Consider the following 17,713-nt stretch of genomic DNA (forward strand, 5'->3'; position numbering starts at 1 on the left):
TGTAACTATGTAACACAGGCATACCCCGCATTAACGTACGCAATGGGACCGTAGCATGTATGTAACTATGTAACACAGCCATACCCCGCATTAACGTGCGCAATGGGACCGGAGCATGTATGTAACTATGTAACACAGACATACCCCGCATTAACGTACGCAATGGGACCGGAGCATGTATGTAACTATGTAACACAGGCATACCCAGCATTAACGTACGCAATGGGACCGGAGCATGTATGTAACTATGTAACACAGGCATACCCCGCATTAACGTACGCAATGGGACCGGAGCATGTATGTAAGTATGTAACACAGGCATACCCCGCATTAACGTACGCAATGGGACCGGAGCATGTATGTAACTATGTAACACAGGCATACCCAGCATTAACGTATGCAATGGGACCAGAGCATGTATGTAACTATGTAACACAGGTATACCCCGCATTAACGTACGCAATGGGACCGGAGCATGTATGTAACTATGTAACACAGGCATACCCCGCATTAACGTACGCAATGGGACCGAACCATGTATGTAACTATGTAACACAGGCATACCCCGCATTAACGTACGCAATGGGACCGGAGCATGTATGTAACTATGTAACACAGGCATACCCCGCATTAACGTACGCAGCGGGACCGGAGCATGTATGTAACTATGTAACACAGACATACCCCGCATTAACGTACGCGATGGGACCGGAGCATGTATGTAACTATGTAACACAGGCATACCCCGCATTAACGTACGCAATGGGACCGGACCATGTAGGTAACTATGTAACACAGGCATATCCCGCATTAACGTACGCAATGGGACCGGAGCATGTATGTAAGTATGTAACACAGGCATACCCCGCATTAACGTACGCAATGGGACCGGAGCATGTATGTAACTATGTAACACAGGCATACCCAGCATTAACGTAAGCAATGGGACCAGAGCATGTATGTAACTATGTAACACAGGTATACCCCGCATTAACGTACGCAATGGGACCGGAGCATGTATGTAACTATGTAACACAGGCATACCCCGCATTAACGTACGCAATGGGACCGAACCATGTATGTAACTATGTAACACAGGCATACCCCGCATTAACGTACGCAATGGGACCGGAGCATGTATGTAACTATGTAACACAGGCATACCCCGCATTAACGTACGCAGCAGGACCGGAGCATGTATGTAACTATGTAACACAGACATACCCCGCATTAACGTACGCGATGGGACCGGAGCATGTATGTAACTATGTAACACAGGCATACCCCGCATTAACGTACGCAATGGGACCGGACCATGTATGTAACTATGTAACACAGGCATATCCCGCATTAACGTACGCAATGGGACCGGAGCATGTATGTAACTATGTAACACAGGCATACCCCACATTAAAATACGCAATGGGACCGGAGCATGTATGTAACTATGTAACACAGGCATACCCCGCATAACGTACGCAATGGGACCGCAGCATGTATGTAACTATGTAACACAGGCATACCCCGCATTAACGTACGCAATGGGACCGGAGCATGTATGTAACTATGTAACACAGGCATACCCCGCATTAACGTACGCAATGGGACAGGAGCATGTATGTAACTATGTAACACAGGCATACCCCGCATTAACGTACGCAATGGGACCGGAGCATGTATGTAACTATGTAACACAGGCATACCCCGCATTAACGTACGCAATGGGACCGGAGCATGTATGTAACTATGTAACACAGGCATACCCCGCATTAACGTACGCAATGGGACAGGAGCATGTATGTAACTATGTAACACAGGCATACCCCGCATTAACGTACGCAATGGGACCGGAGCATGTATGTAACTATGTAACACAGGCATACCCCGCATTAACGTATGCAATGGGACCGGAGCATGTACTGATGCAGCGGCCGCTATTCGAACGATTAACGCGGTATGTAGATCGGAATACCAATTCGATGGCGCGCAATTTGATTTAATCGTGCCGACTTAAACACGCGGTTTGGTTATCGTTTTGTCCGGATTAGAAAATGGCATTTTAGCGTGTTCTGCAATACCGTCAAGAAACTCAAGTGGGCAATCGCGAGTTGTTGTCATCAAAATGCAATAGCAATTCAATGTCACGATTACCATGTTGGCTGAAATCGGCTGTGATGCCTGCCACGCATGCGCGCCATAAGCCCTTCAAAGCTTCTTCTATTGTGCTGTGCCAAGTCATCTTGGAGTTCACCGCTTATCAACAACACAACACCCCTCCCCCCCACAGAGCTGGTAATAAGATTACCATACAGCCTTCAAAGCTAGCACCCCACACCCACACACTTTAGTAGTTGAATCAAATCATTAATAATTGTTCTTTAGAATTTTATTGGGTAATGAATCATACAAAAATGCAAAAATACAATAATTCGTGTTCAGGCTAGTCTTTTCCTTCGTTATGGTTGCATTTGATTCTGTATGGCTGTACAGTACAGTACTGAAAATAAAAACCAGAAATAATTGATTAAACAAAAAAATAATATTTTGGGGGGTGGGGGGGTGTGATGATTTTAACCCCCCCAAACACACGTTCAGTATGCGATATTCATGTCTGCAATACTGTAGTATAATCAAATAAGCAATAAACATGTGTTGTATTACAGTAACATGTTCGCAAATCCGCAAAAACTATTTTTTGGTCATCGCCATGGCTTGCATAGCAAGTATGGATTTTCTGAGATTCAAGTTTTACAAATGCAGTACAATATACTGTATATTTTTTGGGGTTATCACCATGGGCTTGCATACTGTAGCAATTATGGATATTATGAGAATCAAACAGCACTGTTGCTTTTTAATTCCACACTAGTTATGTACGTTCTTTCTGAGGTGGGTGGCATACTGTAGTACTGTGATTTTTATTTGGGGGTGTGGGGATCCAAACATTATGATGACCTGTTGAGAATATGTCTTTGAACTACAGCTTGGAACTTCATACAGCTAGCACAGCTCGCACCCCTCTCCCCTCCCCGCACACACACGGCTCAAGGATTTTAACCTCATCAACACCTCTGACAAACCATGCCACGCATGCGCAAGTGCGATAAGCTAAGCCCTTCTAACTTGCCTTTTCTTCAACACAACACTCCCCCCCACTAGTAATAAGAGTAACATGTTGTGTGAGATACAGGCCCAGCTAAGAAAGCCCTTCTAAAACTGCTATTGTACTGTAACAAAACAAGTCAACTTGAAGTTCAAAGCTTATCAACAACACAACAACAGAGCCCTCCAACAGATCCATTAACGTAAATGTACTGTTGCGTGATTATCATGAGCTGGGCAGAAGACATGTTGGATAATCCTTAATGCAGGAAAATAGTATTTTTCTATAGCATTTTATTGCATTATTAACAGAAATGATTGATTAAACAATAAAAATATAATAATTTTTAAAAAGCATTTTTTGTTTTTATATATATTTTTTCCCAAACTAATGTGAAGTGCAATACTTGTTTGTTGAACTGTTCATAAGAATTTCAGGTCGGCAAGAGGGGTTTAAAAAATAGATTTTTTTTTTTCAACTTAAATATTTTTTATTTTTTTCAAATCTGAACATGACAACATAAAAGGGGAAAAGAAAGGGAAGGGGGACAGGGTACAGAAAATAAAAAAGATTGTGAGGGGGGGGCAGTAGGGTGACATCCATCATGGGCTCCACGCAGGAAGCGTACATTCAAGTATACTTGTTACATCCTTAATCAAGTCTAAATCTGCTTAACCGTTGGTAATCTCCTTATTTCGTAGTTCCAATTGGGTTCTTCCAAATGTATGTCTCCCACGGATCCCATGTTGTCAGGAAGGTATTGTACTGTCGCTGCCGAGTTTATTCTAACATTTACCTGGTCTCGGCCGCGACAGTAACCGGGCGCGCGCCGGGGTGTCCCGTGCGCGCGCCGAAGCCTCGGAGGAGCGGCCCTCCGATCGGGGCTTCCCCCTCCCCTCTCCGGGTCCGCCGGGTCCCCCAGAACCCCCCACCGCCGTCCCCCACATCGCGGGACACCAGGGCTCCCTCGGGGAGCCCTGGGCATGCGCGCAGGGGGCGCAGGCACCCGATGAAGCGTGACCGCGCATCGGTGACGCGCGGCACACTGAGGGGATTCAGCTAGCAAGCCGGGAAATCTCCCGGCTTGCGGAACTAGCCGACTTCGAATTAAATGTGTCGCCTCTGTACCTGTCGTGGATTAGTGTTTTGGCTGCTGATAGGATCTGTGTTATCAGATAGTCTATTTTTCTCTCTAGGCCCTCGTTAGGTTTTAGTAAGAGCGCTGTTTCTATGTTCGAGGGTAATTCCAACCCTGTTACCCCTTCTATTAGCCGTCTCATTCTACCCCAAAACAGGATTATTTTAGGGCAGGAACACCAGATGTGTTTAAATGTGCTTATTTGACCACAGTTGCGCCAGTACATAGGGGAGGTTAGCGGGAAGAAAGAGTGGAGTCACGCTGGTATATAGTACCACCTGTGTAGGACTTTCAAGAGGTATTCGCTAGGGCCGTCTGTTTATTGTTGGGTGCCTTGTAGAAATTATCTGGTTTTCGGGGCCATATCTTAGCTTGTTTTTTGGTTATGTCTTTTTGGATGTATACAAGCGTATTCCAGTGAGGATGAGATGGGGGGGAAATTAGGGGAAAACAAAAGTAACCTTGTGGAATTTTAACATGGTATGGGGTAGGGCCCTCTGGTGCTTTGGGCCTTTGACTCTGCGTTTGGGGTATTTGGGACATGCAGAGTCAAGAAAAAGGGAAAGATGTGTGTGGGGTGCAATGTGATACTTGCAGTCTGAAAGGTTTTGGACGTATACAGTAGTCAGCTCTGCTTTGGACACATGTCGGTGTTCCGGTTTGCTGGGCAACCTTCTTTTCTAATAGGACTGACTGGAACTAAAACACATATATAGGGAGAGAAAACACAACAGTCAAACTTTTGAATCAAACATATTGTACAGTATTAAGCACAGTTATATTTTTAACTACGCTAAGCAGAGTCTTTGAAGGAATAATAATGGCTTATTCCTTATACTAACAGTTGTTTAATTATTCTGTTCTCTTTTTCCCCGCCTCATGCCCCCAGTTGTTCACATCCTTTTATTTGGAACGGTATAAAAGTTCAGGGCTGGGGGCATCGATTGAGGTGGGCTTCTCTCCTGTGCTCTCATAGCTTTGCCAAGTTCGAATTAGTAAACCTCAAAGTTTGGGGCTTGGTGGGCTATCTTGGGTTTGTTGTCATTCTGGACCACCTTTCTCGTCTCGGTTGCGGGGGTGCCCTCGCTGTGTCTCTCCTTAATTCCTCTGGGATCTCCAAGCCCAGCGCGGAGATAAATTCCGGGCCTTCCTCTGGGGTTCTTAAAGTGGCTTGTTTTCCCTTGTGTGAGGCTTGAAGGCGAAATGGGGAAGCCCCATCTGTATCTGACGTCTTTACTCCTCAGGTAGCCTGTGATTTCTCTGAGTTCGTGTCTTTTAGCTATTGTTGTTGGCGCGAGACCTGAGAAGATTTGCAGTTCTGCGTCTTCAAAAGGAATCTTGTCTAGATTTCTGACTTTGTTGAATATTTCCTCTTTGGTGGAGTAATAGTGAAACCTTGTAATTATGTCTCTGGGCCCTCTGTTTTCGAATTCTTTCGGTCTGTATATTCTGTGGGCTCTGTCCAGTTCCAGCTTAGCGTTGGTAGCTTCTGGAGTATACTCTGGAATAGCCTGTTTAGGTAGGGCTTAATTTCTTCATTAAGGACTGACTCTGGGATGTTTAGAATTCTGAGATTGTTCCTTCGTGATCTATTCTCTGCCTCTTCTTGGGTGTCCTGGAGTCGGGATATCTGTTCCTTCTTTTGGGATATATCTCCGTCAGTCTCCACTTGCTTTTCGGTGACTGCTTCCATGGCTACCTCCAGCCCTGTTGTCCGTTCTTCTACCTCCACGATTTTAGTGTGGAGGCTCTGCATTGCACTTTGCAGCTCCTCATGGAACGTCTGCTTTATTTCTTTGACCCAGGCTTTTAGTTCGTTCCTGATATGTGGGTTTTGATCTGCATCCGACCCTGAGTCAGTTTCCTCTTGGTCTTGGGCTTGTGCTGCTTTCCCCTTGCCTGCTAGTGAAGGCGTCGCGTTCCTTTTCGTGAAGAACGTGGAGGCTTCCGGTTTCCCTGACTTTCTGGGGGGAGTCATGTCGCCGGTGCGCAGCTGGAAGGTGTGTAGAGGTAAGTCAGTCCTAGATCTTTCTTTTTTATTATTTGTTTGGTTGCATTAAATTATGAAAACTCGGTGTGAATTTTGTCCTTTCTCTAGGCTCATCTCAGTACCACAATTGCATCCCCTCACTTGGACATTCTGTTAGTGCACGGGACTAATTGTATAGACCCTGGTTCTTTAGAGTTTCATCGGGGGACGGGGGGGGGGGGGGGGAGGGGGCGTGCATGTGCTCGGCTGTTCAGCGTCTGGTTTCGGGCTATGATGTTCAGGTAGTGCCCGTGGTATGCAATCTATTGGTCAGTGGGGTCTCCTTCAGGCCTCTTTGTGTTTTACCTCTGATCCCTCAGTTTGATCCCCTCTGCCAGGCTGTTTTTTTGCCTCACTCCTGTCCTCTCTCTCCCCAGTCAGAGGTCTCCAGCGGCCATCTTAGGTATTGAATGTGCTTTTTAATTCTTTACTTTTGGGCTCTTGTTAGCTGCCTCCTGCAGTATCTGGTGGGCTTTTTGGGGTTTGTGGGCCAATTTCTCTTTGTGCAGCGCGAATCTCTGTGGCTGTGCTGCTGCTTCGTTAAGTTTTATTTTTAATCATGCAAGTCCCCTTTAATTATGGAGGGTGGGCTGTGTACATGTGTAAAAGCCCTCTCCTCTGTAGGCTCTTTGTGCACTTCTGCAGAAGCGCTCTTTCCCCAGGGAATTTCACTACTGGGTCACCCCAATCTCCTGGGGGCCCTGGTCCGTGGTTTTAGGAGGGGGGGGGGTAGCCCGCACACTCCGTCGTCACTTCTGCGGGTTCCGGGTCAAAATGGCCGCCCTCGCTCCCCTCAACCCTCTGCTGTAGCCCCACCAACCTTCAGTCGCGCACTTGCAGCCGCTCTGGGACTAACGGCAGGCAGCCTCTCATCCTGCTTCTTACCTGGCCACCCACGCACTGTGGGGTCAGGGAGGAGCGCCGATCTCAGCCGTGTCCGGGCCGTCATTTGGGGGTAATGGCCGCCTCACCGCGTCTCCCGGCCCCTCCGTGCTCTCCGTCGGCTGGTTGGAGGTTTTTTTACATTTTTTATTATTTATTTAACGGCTCCGCCGCCCGCGCGCCTTCCGCTGGTATGTTCAGGGATAAATCCCTGTGGTTTTGCAGGAGAAAGGCTGCGTTATGGGGCTTTGGGTCTCGGAGCTCCTGAGCTGCACGTCTTCTCAGCTCTGCAGTTGGCCACGCCCCCCTAGATTTTATTTTTTAATGCATAATACAGTACAAAAATACAATACAGTAGCTCTTGTCTTTCTCTTCGTTATGGTATTGCGAGATGGGGAGAGAGGGGGCTGCAGCTTTGAAAATACAGTATTTCAAAAGATTTTTTTAAAACATATTTTTTTTTTTGGCAAACACGAATTTCTATACAGTAACTATTATCTTACACATCCCCCCTTTCCCCTTCCTTGCTTGCGGCAGTTCTGAAAATGAAAAGAAACAATAAATGCATACATGGTTAGTTTGAGTGCCATACAGTAATTACAGTGCAGTATAGTGCCTGTATCATACTTATCTGTGCCTGATTAACATAAATAAATGGTTATAACAATACAGTATTTATGTCAAAAGATTTTTTTAAAAACTTTAAATTTTAAATTTTTTTTTAAATAGGCGTCCTTTTTTGTAGAATCCAAAACGGGCAAACCTCTCAAGCGCAACAGTTGTCTCGTCTGTAAAGATGACATCATTGAAAGTCTCGCCACTTTCAATCCATGCCTGATGCTGGTCCACTCTTTTTATTTTGTTGGCTTCCCTTATCATAGGATATGCTCTGTAATGACAAGGAAAAATGTTAGAGCCACTAAATGCTGGACATACAGTACAGTATGATACTGTATTAGGAGGGAGCCTAACATAAAAAAAGAGGGCATGGGTGACGTACTGTATACTGTACTTACTTAAAACGCCCATATTTCCATCCCAATTTCCATCTCATCAACCTGATACTGGTCTCTGATGCTTTTATTTTGTGAGTAGCCTCTAGTGCATTCTTTACCCTTGTGGCACACGTGTCATCATTCGCGTCACTTATTTGGTCCACCAGAAGAGTGTTCGCCCTAATGTGTAAAGAAAAACAGAACAATTTGTTACAGTAGGCAAATTAAGCATCACAATAGCGCACAGATTTCTTATTGTCTGATGTTGCTGCTGCACTTATAGTACTGTGAGTACACTTTGGGCGCTACAGTATACAGTATGAATACATTAAATAAATAGCCCCTCAAACTGCAGGATTATTAGTTCAAAGATAACAGAATATTTTGAAATGATTACACTACACTATCACATCACCTCCTAAAGTACAGAAGACAGTACAGTATATTACTGTAGAGTTGACTTAAAAAGCTAGTGACTGATTGTAAGAATGGCAGAAATGTTATACTGTACAGTACAGTCAAAAGGTACTGTAAAGATTAATAAAATATTACTAGTACTGTACTGTACAGTTCAGTACAAGATGTTGGTAGAGTTATGGAGGAAAATGCAGTAAGTACTGGTACTTAGTAGTGACAGTCGGCTTTCTTTCGACGTTTTTTGCCTTCCCATGCGCATGATAACTAACAGTGCTTTTTGCTAAACCGAGGCCCGAAGCAGCTAACCAGCGGTGGATCTGTGCAATGCTCTGTCCATTCTGGTACATATCCTTTATTCTCAAGCTGAGATCTTTTTTTTTTTTTTTCCAAACAGTTTTATTAGGCATTCAGGTAAACATACAGTGGCATTGTGCAAAAAAGCCTAACATTTTCAATTCCGCAATTTTTTTTGGGGGGAAACAGATAGGCAACCGCCGTTGCCAGTAGAAAAAGGGAGGGGGGCCTTCGAAGAGAGAAGGCAGAGGGGGGGTACTGAGGAGGGAAAAAAAGGGGGGGAGGGTAGAGAGGGGGGGAGGGGTAGGAAGGGGGGGGGGAAGACCCATCTGACTGTTTAGGAGTATGGCCTTTAGGGCTGCGTTCGAGCGCCTATGGTGGGGTGATCAGTGTCTAGTACGTTAGATTTGGTTGTCTGGTCCTATTGTAGGAGATCCATGGATCCCAAATATCCTCGTGTGCCGGCATTTTTTGGCGGACGATGGCTGTGAGCCTCTCCATAACCATCACCTCGTCGACTCTTTTCCTAATTGTGCCTAGTGCTGGCGTAGTTGTCTTCCTCCAGGAGTCCGCAATACAGCATCGAGCCGCGGTCATAATGAAGGAGATCAATTTCCTGACTGGCCAGACAATGTCCTTCAAGGGTGCAGCCAACAGGTAGGTCAGTGGTTCAATAGGCACTTCTAGGTCGGTGACCTCTTTTATTAAAATTTGGACCTTGGCCCAGTACTTAACAATTTCTGGACAGGACCACCAGATGTGGACCATGTCCCCTCTATGACCACAGCCTCTCCAACATTGATCTGATGCCAGAGGGTAGATTTGGTTTAATCGTGCTGGGGTAAGATACCAGCCAAACATAATTTTGTAAATGTTTTCCTTTATTGTAGTACATAGGGAGGTCTCCGAAGCTGTCTCCCAGATTTCTTCCCAAGTCTCTCTGTCTATACCAATATTCAGGTCAGCTGCCCATTTGAGCATATAGTCATGCTCTTTTGGGGTCGAGGAGCGCTCTAGAGCCCCGTATATATCTGAGATTAGACCTTTCTGATGGGTCTTTGTCTCGCAAAGAAGTTCAAATGATGTGAGAGTGGGGTATTCTGGGAGAGGACATGTTGTCCTAATAAAGTTTCTGATTTGAAGATATTTGAATGTGTCCAATTCTTTCATTTTATATTTGGTCCTTACCTCTTGGAAACTCAGAAGCCTCCCCAGGCTCAGAAGATCCGCAATCGCCTCTATACCCCTTGTGCTGTATTGTTCGAACAGTTTAGATCCACATCCCGGGGGGAACTTTGGATTGTTGAAAATGGGGGTCAATTGGGAGCTTTTGGTAGTAAGGCCATATTTGTATTTACAACGAGACCAGACGTCCCATGTGAAACGAGAGGCCTGTAGTTTCAGGTTGTGTGTATGACCCTCTCCTCTGTCCAGGCTCCAGAGGCAGGCTTGCAGAGAAGGCACTTTGGCACATTGAGTCTCTATCTCTACCCAACTACAACGGATCGGGTCAGAATTCCACATCACCACCTGCTTAAGCTGTGCAGCTAGGTAATATCTGTGTAAGTCCGGTACCCCCAGACCTCCCCTAGATCTTGCAGCCATCAAAACCGATCTGGCGACTCGGGGTCTTTTGCCCTGCCAAATAAATTGAAATATTCTGTTTTGCATGTGTTTAAGATCAGCGCCTGGGACGTGGGTCGGGAGTGTTTGAAAGAGGTATAACATTCTTGGGAGTATATTCATCTTAGTGGAAGTCATTCGACCGATCCACGAGATCTGGTAACCTTCCCACTGATCTAGATCCTTTTCGATCTTATTCCATAAACGCGGGTAGTTATCCCGGTATAGATCCCGATAGTGCCTTGATACATTAACTCCCAGATATTTAATGTATGAAGGGCACCATCTGTAGCTGAAATTGGTTTTGAGGAGGTTGACTTCGGGATCCGGGAGACTAAGATTTAGGGCCTCTGATTTGTCGCTGTTTATCTTATATCCTGATACTCTGCCAAACTCCGTCAGTTCCCTCTGGAGGTTAGAGATGGGAAGTTAGAGGTTTAGTCAGGGTAAGGATGATATCATCAGCGAATAGGGAAATTTTGTATTGTGAATTATCAATCGGGATTCCCTGAATGTTCGGGTTCCCTCTTATTTTAGACGCCAATGGTTCAATCGTGAGGGCGAAGAGAAGGGGAGATAGGGGGCATCCTTGACGGGTACCGTTCTGGATTCGGAATTGTTCAGAGCCTCCGCCCGAGAGGCGTACCGAGGCTGAGGGATTCTGGTAAAGTGCTTGAACGCCCTTTAGGAACGAGTCTCTGAAGCCGAACTTAATCAGTGTCTGGTTTAGAAATAGCCAATCAATCCTGTCAAATGCCTTCTCTGCGTCAAGGCTTAGTAACATTGCCTTTGAGCCTGAAAGGTGGGCATGATCTACTAAATTTATGATTTTGCGTGTATTGTCTGAGGCCTGACGGCCCAGGACAAACCCGACCTGGTCCTTGTGTATTAGTCTCGGGAGGATGGGGTTAAGTCTGTTCGCCAAAATTTTACTGTATAGTTTAAGGTCGTTGTTCAACAGTGAAATTGGTCTGTAACTGCCACATTGGGTGGGGTCCTTCCCGTCTTTAAGTATTATTGCCAAATTTGCAGACGACATTGTGGACGGGATAGGGCTCCCTTCTAGAAATTAGTTGAACAAACTTAATAGATGTTTGGACAGAATGGGGAAGAATTTTTTGTAGTATGCATTCGTGAAGCCATCAGGGCCCGGCGCCTTAGAATTTTTGGAGGCTCTAACGGCCATTTCTAATTCCTCTAGCGTGATTTTCGCATTTAGGTAAGTATTTTCTCCCTCTGTTAGTGAAGGAAGGTCGTATTCGGTTAGGTAACCGGCGGCTAAAGCCGTATCCGCCTCTTTAGAGTTTGCAGAGTGGGCTCTTAGGTTATACAGTTTAGTGTAAAATTTGGTGAATTCCTCTGCTATCTTTTTTTCGTTGTATTGGAGTTCACCAGAGTTATTCCTGATCGCCGTGATTTGGGATCTTTTCTGTATTCCTCTTAATTTGCTGGCAAGAAGTCTATCGGCCTTGTTCCCTTTATCATAATACCGCTGACCCGTCCATCTAAGAGCTTTTTCTACACTTTCTAATTGGATGGTCCTTAAATCGTTTCGAGCAATTGTCAACTGTTTATAAATTCTCCGGGAGGGGTTATTTTTATGCTGTTGCTCTAAGTCGATTATTTTGGTTGTGAGCTCTTTAGTTAATTTGAGTTTAGTTTTCTTCCGGTGGGAGGCAATCGAGATAAGATTTCCTCGAATTGTCGCCTTATGGGCTTCCCACAGGCTTGCTGGAGAGGTTACGGAGCCTGTGTTTATTCTGAAGTATTCCTTAAGGGATTTTTTGAGTTCCGTCACTGTCCCGGAGTGGTTCAGTAAGGAATCGTTTAGTTTCCAGCAGTACGAAATAGTTTTCCCAAAGGGGATGGATAGGATCATGGTGATGGGAGCATGATCCGACCATGTAATTGGGCCGATATCTGTGTCAGTGGTGGCCTCTAGGACGTTCTTGGAAGCAAGAAAGTAATCAATATGGGAGTAAGACTGGTGAGGCGCAGAGTAAAAGGTATAATCTCTTTGTCCCTGATGTTGTGTTCTCCAAATGTCTACCAGAGAAAAGTCCCCGATAATGTCCTTGAATTTTTTCCCCAGTCTTTGTGACTGAGTAGAGTGTTGTCGTCCTGGGTGGCTCGATTTGTCTTCCTTTGGGTTGAGAGCCATGTTTAAATCCCCTGCAATGAGTATCGAGGATAGGTATAGTGGGTCAATTTCTTCCAGAACCTTTTTAAGAAATTCAGTCTGGTTTTTGTTTGGGGCGTATAGGTTAATAAGGGCGATTGACGTGCCGGATAGTGAGCCATAGACTACAATAAATCTCCCCTCTGGATCTGCCTGGGTTTTTGTTAGATTAAATGGGGTGCCCTGTCGGAACAGAATGGCAACCCCTCTACGCTTGCTGCTGAAGGATGAGAAATAACTCATTGGAAATGCATGCTGGAATATTTTAGGTGGCTCTTGCGACGTGAAGTGCGTCTCCTGGAGGAAAACAACGTCCCCTCCTGTTTTCTTTATCTCCTGGAGGGCCAGGCGGCGCTTTCGATTATTGTGGAGACCCTTCACGTTTAGGGAGACAATTTTTAGAGCTTTTTGGTGGGACATAGTTATCTCTCTACTAAGTTTGCGTGTGTTGTCGCTGGAGTAGTGTTGGGGAGTGCAGTCAAAATGGGCTAGGGGGAGGTGGGTCGGGAGGGGGGCCGCTGGGACAGTGACAGCGGCTGAAAAAGGAAGGAAAAACGACCCTAATGGGGTCTGAAAGTGTTTGACCGGTCTTAAGTAAAGAACCGGTTAGTGGGTGTAAGACCCTTGGGGGCGGGTCCTAGAACGCACACCAGTGAAGACGGGCCGGGTGGAGACCCAGAAAATTCTGCGACTTCCACCGGCTTCCGCATCGCCGGGTTGGCTTATTCGGTGGGGTGGCAGGCCTGTTGGATTGGGGGGTGGGGGCAAGGATGGGGGAGAGAAGGTAGCAAGGGGAGAGCAAGGGAGGGGAGTGTAGGGAGGGGGGGTAGTTGGGATGGGGGGTGGGCGAGAGGGGGGGAGGAGGGAGGGTTGAGACCTCGTTTTGGGCCCTCTGTCGGTGGGGTCTATTGGAAAGTGATGTTATATACCTGAAGTGATTAGAGACTGATGGAGGGGGGAAGGGGTGTATGGGAGGGGTCCCTGATCCGTTGGTGTGAGGGGGGGAGGGTTTAGGGGTGGATGTAGGGGGGGAAGGGAGTGGGTCCTGGAGGAAAAATGGGTGGGAGGGGAGAGGGGGGAGGGGGGGAGCAGAGGGAATGGTGTGTAAGCGGGACATCTTTCCTTCTCAGGGAGACCGGGGAGGGGGTGGATGGAGGGGGGGGGTGGTGGTGGGGGGGTCCCTGGGGGGGAAAGGAATAGGGGATGGGGGGGTACAGGCTTAAACATTGAACCTTCAGCATTGTACAAGAATCACATATAACAATTTACACCTTATACAGTTAACTTAGCACAAGTGTTGTGCGACCTCGTGTGGAAGTCCCCGATATTGCGCCTGTTAGGACCAGATTCATGACCGTGCTTGATCAGGCAGATTCAAGGGTGAGTGGACCATCTCAGGGGGACGGGGTTTGGAGGGGGCAGGGAAAGGGAGGGGTGGGGTATGTGGGGAGCAGGGGGGGATAGGGAGTAGGTCCTGCAACGGGGAAGAGTAGGGGGGGAAGAGAAGGGGGGGAAGGGGGAGGGAAAGGGGGCATTACGCTTTGTCTGCAATCAGTATCGGTACACAGCAATTTCCTATATATTCCGGCTTTGGTGAAGCAGTGAAAGGGGGTTGGGGGGGGGGTAGGGAAGGGAAAGGGGGGTAAGGGGAAGGAGAGGTAGCTGGGGGAGGGATATGGGATGGGGGGGAGGGTAGTGGGGGGTACAAGTTTATACATTCGACCTTAGGCATTATACATAATTTACATTTTGCGGTGTTGATACCAGACCTTCGCTGTGGCCCAAGTGTTATGCAACCTCGTGTGATGATCCTGTGAGCAGCGCGGATCAGGTCCATCTTTGTGAGCGTATTCGGACAACCTGGGACGTAGGTAAGTGGTTCTGCCCTGAGGGGGCTAGGAGGGGTGTGGGTGGGGACAAGGGTGGGGAGGGGGTATGGAGGGCGGGGGGGTGGGGGGTAAACTTGCGTGGTTGGGGAGTGGTGGGCAAAAAAAGGGGGGGGCAGGGCCTGGGGTAATGGGGGGAGGAGCGGGGGTGGGGGGGGCAGGGCAATGGAGGTGGGGGGATAAGGTGGGGGGGGATAGGGTGGGTGGGGGATAGGGTGGGGAGGGGGGGGTAAGGTGGGGAGGGGGGGGTAAGGTGGGGAGGGGGGGGGTGGGACCCCCTCATTCGCTGCGCCTTAAGCATTTCACAGAGAAAACATTCGTTGCTATAGGCACCTGGCAGAGACAATACTGCAGGGTTAGTGCACCCTTTTGTGTCTGCTCAGAAGAGTGTTAGTTTAATGTCCAGAAATACTTGTGAGTGTCACAGGGTTGCGGCTGGGCTGCCTGCATCCTCTCTTGGGGGGCTGGCGGGTTGGGGGAGGGGGTTGAGAAGGGGGGTAGGGGGGTGGGGGTTGGGTGCAGAGGGGGGGTAGGGTGGAGGGGGTTAACAAGGACAAGGGGGGGCGGGGGGGAGAGGGGGGAGGTGATGTAGGAATTGGGTAGGGGGTGAGAGGGGGGGGTGGATAGGAGGGGGGAAGGAGGGGGGAGAATGGTGAGGGTGGGGGGGGGGGTAAGGGAATGCCTTTTAAGTGCAGTGTGGGCCCTTCGAACTTGGAGGGCATGACCGCTGGGGCAATTAAGGCCTGCCGCCAAACTTGGGATGTAGGACAGTGTAACAACCGGGGATAACCGGGGATAACATAGGGGGAACTGTGTTACAGACCCTCCGTGAGCGCCTCGCAGTCGGGAGCGACCGGGGAATCCTGTACCGTCTGCCCCTCTGCCGAGGGGGGGTGAGCCAAGATCCCGTAGGACCGTCAGGGGCTGAAGTGTCGGCAAAACCTCTTGAGGGGGGGGGGGAACCTGTGCTCTATCCGGGGACCAGGCTGTTGCGTCGCCTCCTCTGGCGCTGGGCGCTCGATGACTCTGGTCTGGATCGGCGGGTCGGGGCCACGTGATGCGGAGAGTGGAGTCTGGAGGTCGCGCGCGGTGATGACGTCTGCTTCGTCTCGATCTCGTCCAGGGTGCCTCGTGGTGTTCCGCAGCGGAATGGAGAATCTACAGACGCCATCTTTGAAGAATCCATTGCGCACGGGGTGGACTCATCTCCTCGTTCTCCTGCGATGTGATGGGTGGCTCCTTCAGGGTGTCAGCGGGGATGTAGTCGGTCGCCTCTCTGGATGCTGTTGGGAGTCTCTGCTAAGAGGTTAGTGGTGCAGCTTCATTTGGCAGGGGCCCGCAGTGGGGACCCTCCCGACGCCATTTTAGGTGGTGATGGGAAAGGGAGCGGTGATCTCCCGGGAGGGTCTCCCTGTGTGCAGGGTACGCCCGTCATCTCTCTCTGGACTGTCGCTGCTCCGCGATTCGCTCGGAGGCTCTAACCGGGTGGTCGTCACGTTCCCGGGGTCTGTTGTCAGGCTGGTAAGCATGGTGGAAGGGTTCCGCGGGGAGGCCCAGGGTTCTAGCCAGGGATTCCATATCTTCGGGCTGTCGGATGGTCAGGAATTTTCCTTTGTGGGGGATAACCAGCTTAAAGGGGAAGCCCCATTTGTACTTTATTCTTTTTTCCCGGAGGAGGAGTGTCAGGGGACGCATCGCTTTCTGTCTGTCTACAGTCAGTTTAGAGAGGTCATTATAGACCTGTAGTGGCTCATTCTGGAACGCGATCGTGTCCTTATCCCTGCAGGCTCCAATCAGTTTATCCTTAGTTGAGAAACTGTGGAGGCGCACGATCACGTCCCGCTTGCGATTTGGGTCTTCTGAACGTGGGCCCAGTGCCCTATGTGCCCTATCTATTTCGAGGTCCCGTGGGTCAAGATCAGGGGAGATTGTAAGGAAAAAATCCACCAGATATGCCCTAAGCTGGGAGGGCGCTATCGCCTCAGGGATACCGCGGATCCGCAGGTTTTGCCTGCGGTCCCGATTCTCCTGGTCCTCCAGACCATCCTGGAGGGAGTGGATCTCCTGGCCCAAGCGGATTATCTCATCGTCCGCCTCTGATTGATGGTGGAGGGCTTCATCCAGCCTGGCTTCCAGGGTTGTGGTTCTCTCTTGTAGGCCCTGAATATCGTGCTTTATCTCAGCCACTGCCTCTTTGATATTTGTCTCCAGTGATCTTTGGAGCTTAGCATGGAGCTCCTCTAAAAACTCCTTTGTTATTCTGCCATCCGGCGAGGGGGGGGTCTCAGCGGGGCTCGCCTGGCTAGTGAGGCCTTGTGTGCCTTGTGCACCTGTTGTCTGGGCGCCATCTTGCCGCCTGCCTCCCACTTCAGCAGATTGTTTAGCAGGGGGAAAGTACCTTCCAACCCCTTGGGGCTGCTGACTTTTTCCCCTATTCGCCATCCCTGCGGTTTCACGGAGAGATTATAGTCTTTTTGGGGTGTTTTTGGCCAGGTGGAGAGGTATAAATTCAGTGATTATACAGAGGGGTCTCCAGAGCTCTCCCTCTACCCGACTGTCCTGGTTGACGTCATAGACACGCCCCCAAGCTGAGATCTTTTGAAATCCTTTTCTTTGGGATCGCTGCTGATAGAAAAAAATTGCAAGCACACACAGAGCAATTCGATGTGAATTCGATGTGTATTGAATGTGCATTGAATACACAAAATGGATGGTGTATTTATACTTTAATTTAATGTGCCTCAACGTCACTCGACAGGATTAGTACACAGTCCGCCCACTTTTAACACCTGCACCTCGTGTCCATGCCCGCGAAAAAAATTAAATAAAAGGTGAGACAAATTGCATAGACTCTCACACACTGATCTCCATCTGAACTTGCTCTTGTCCAGATACTGCATTGTGCATTCGTCCATCTATTTCCATGGATCGCCCCCGATTCTACAGACGCAGGAACCAGCTTTCTTCTGCCGTGCCGGCCAAAGCAGAATAAAGAAAATGTTCTGAAGGCTCCAAAGGTTAAGACCCCTGGGCTTTATTTTGTAAAGAAGAAGATCGTCGCACTTAGCACTATGCAAGTCAAGTGGAATCCTGATTCTCTCCTTGCACCCCCCCGCTCACCTGCTTCACAACCCATCCTCGACGCTGCTGCTTTCCTGTCAACCCCC

This window comes from Ascaphus truei, chromosome 5, assembly GCF_040206685.1.
Source record: "Ascaphus truei isolate aAscTru1 chromosome 5, aAscTru1.hap1, whole genome shotgun sequence".
NCBI lineage: Eukaryota > Metazoa > Chordata > Amphibia > Anura > Ascaphidae > Ascaphus > Ascaphus truei.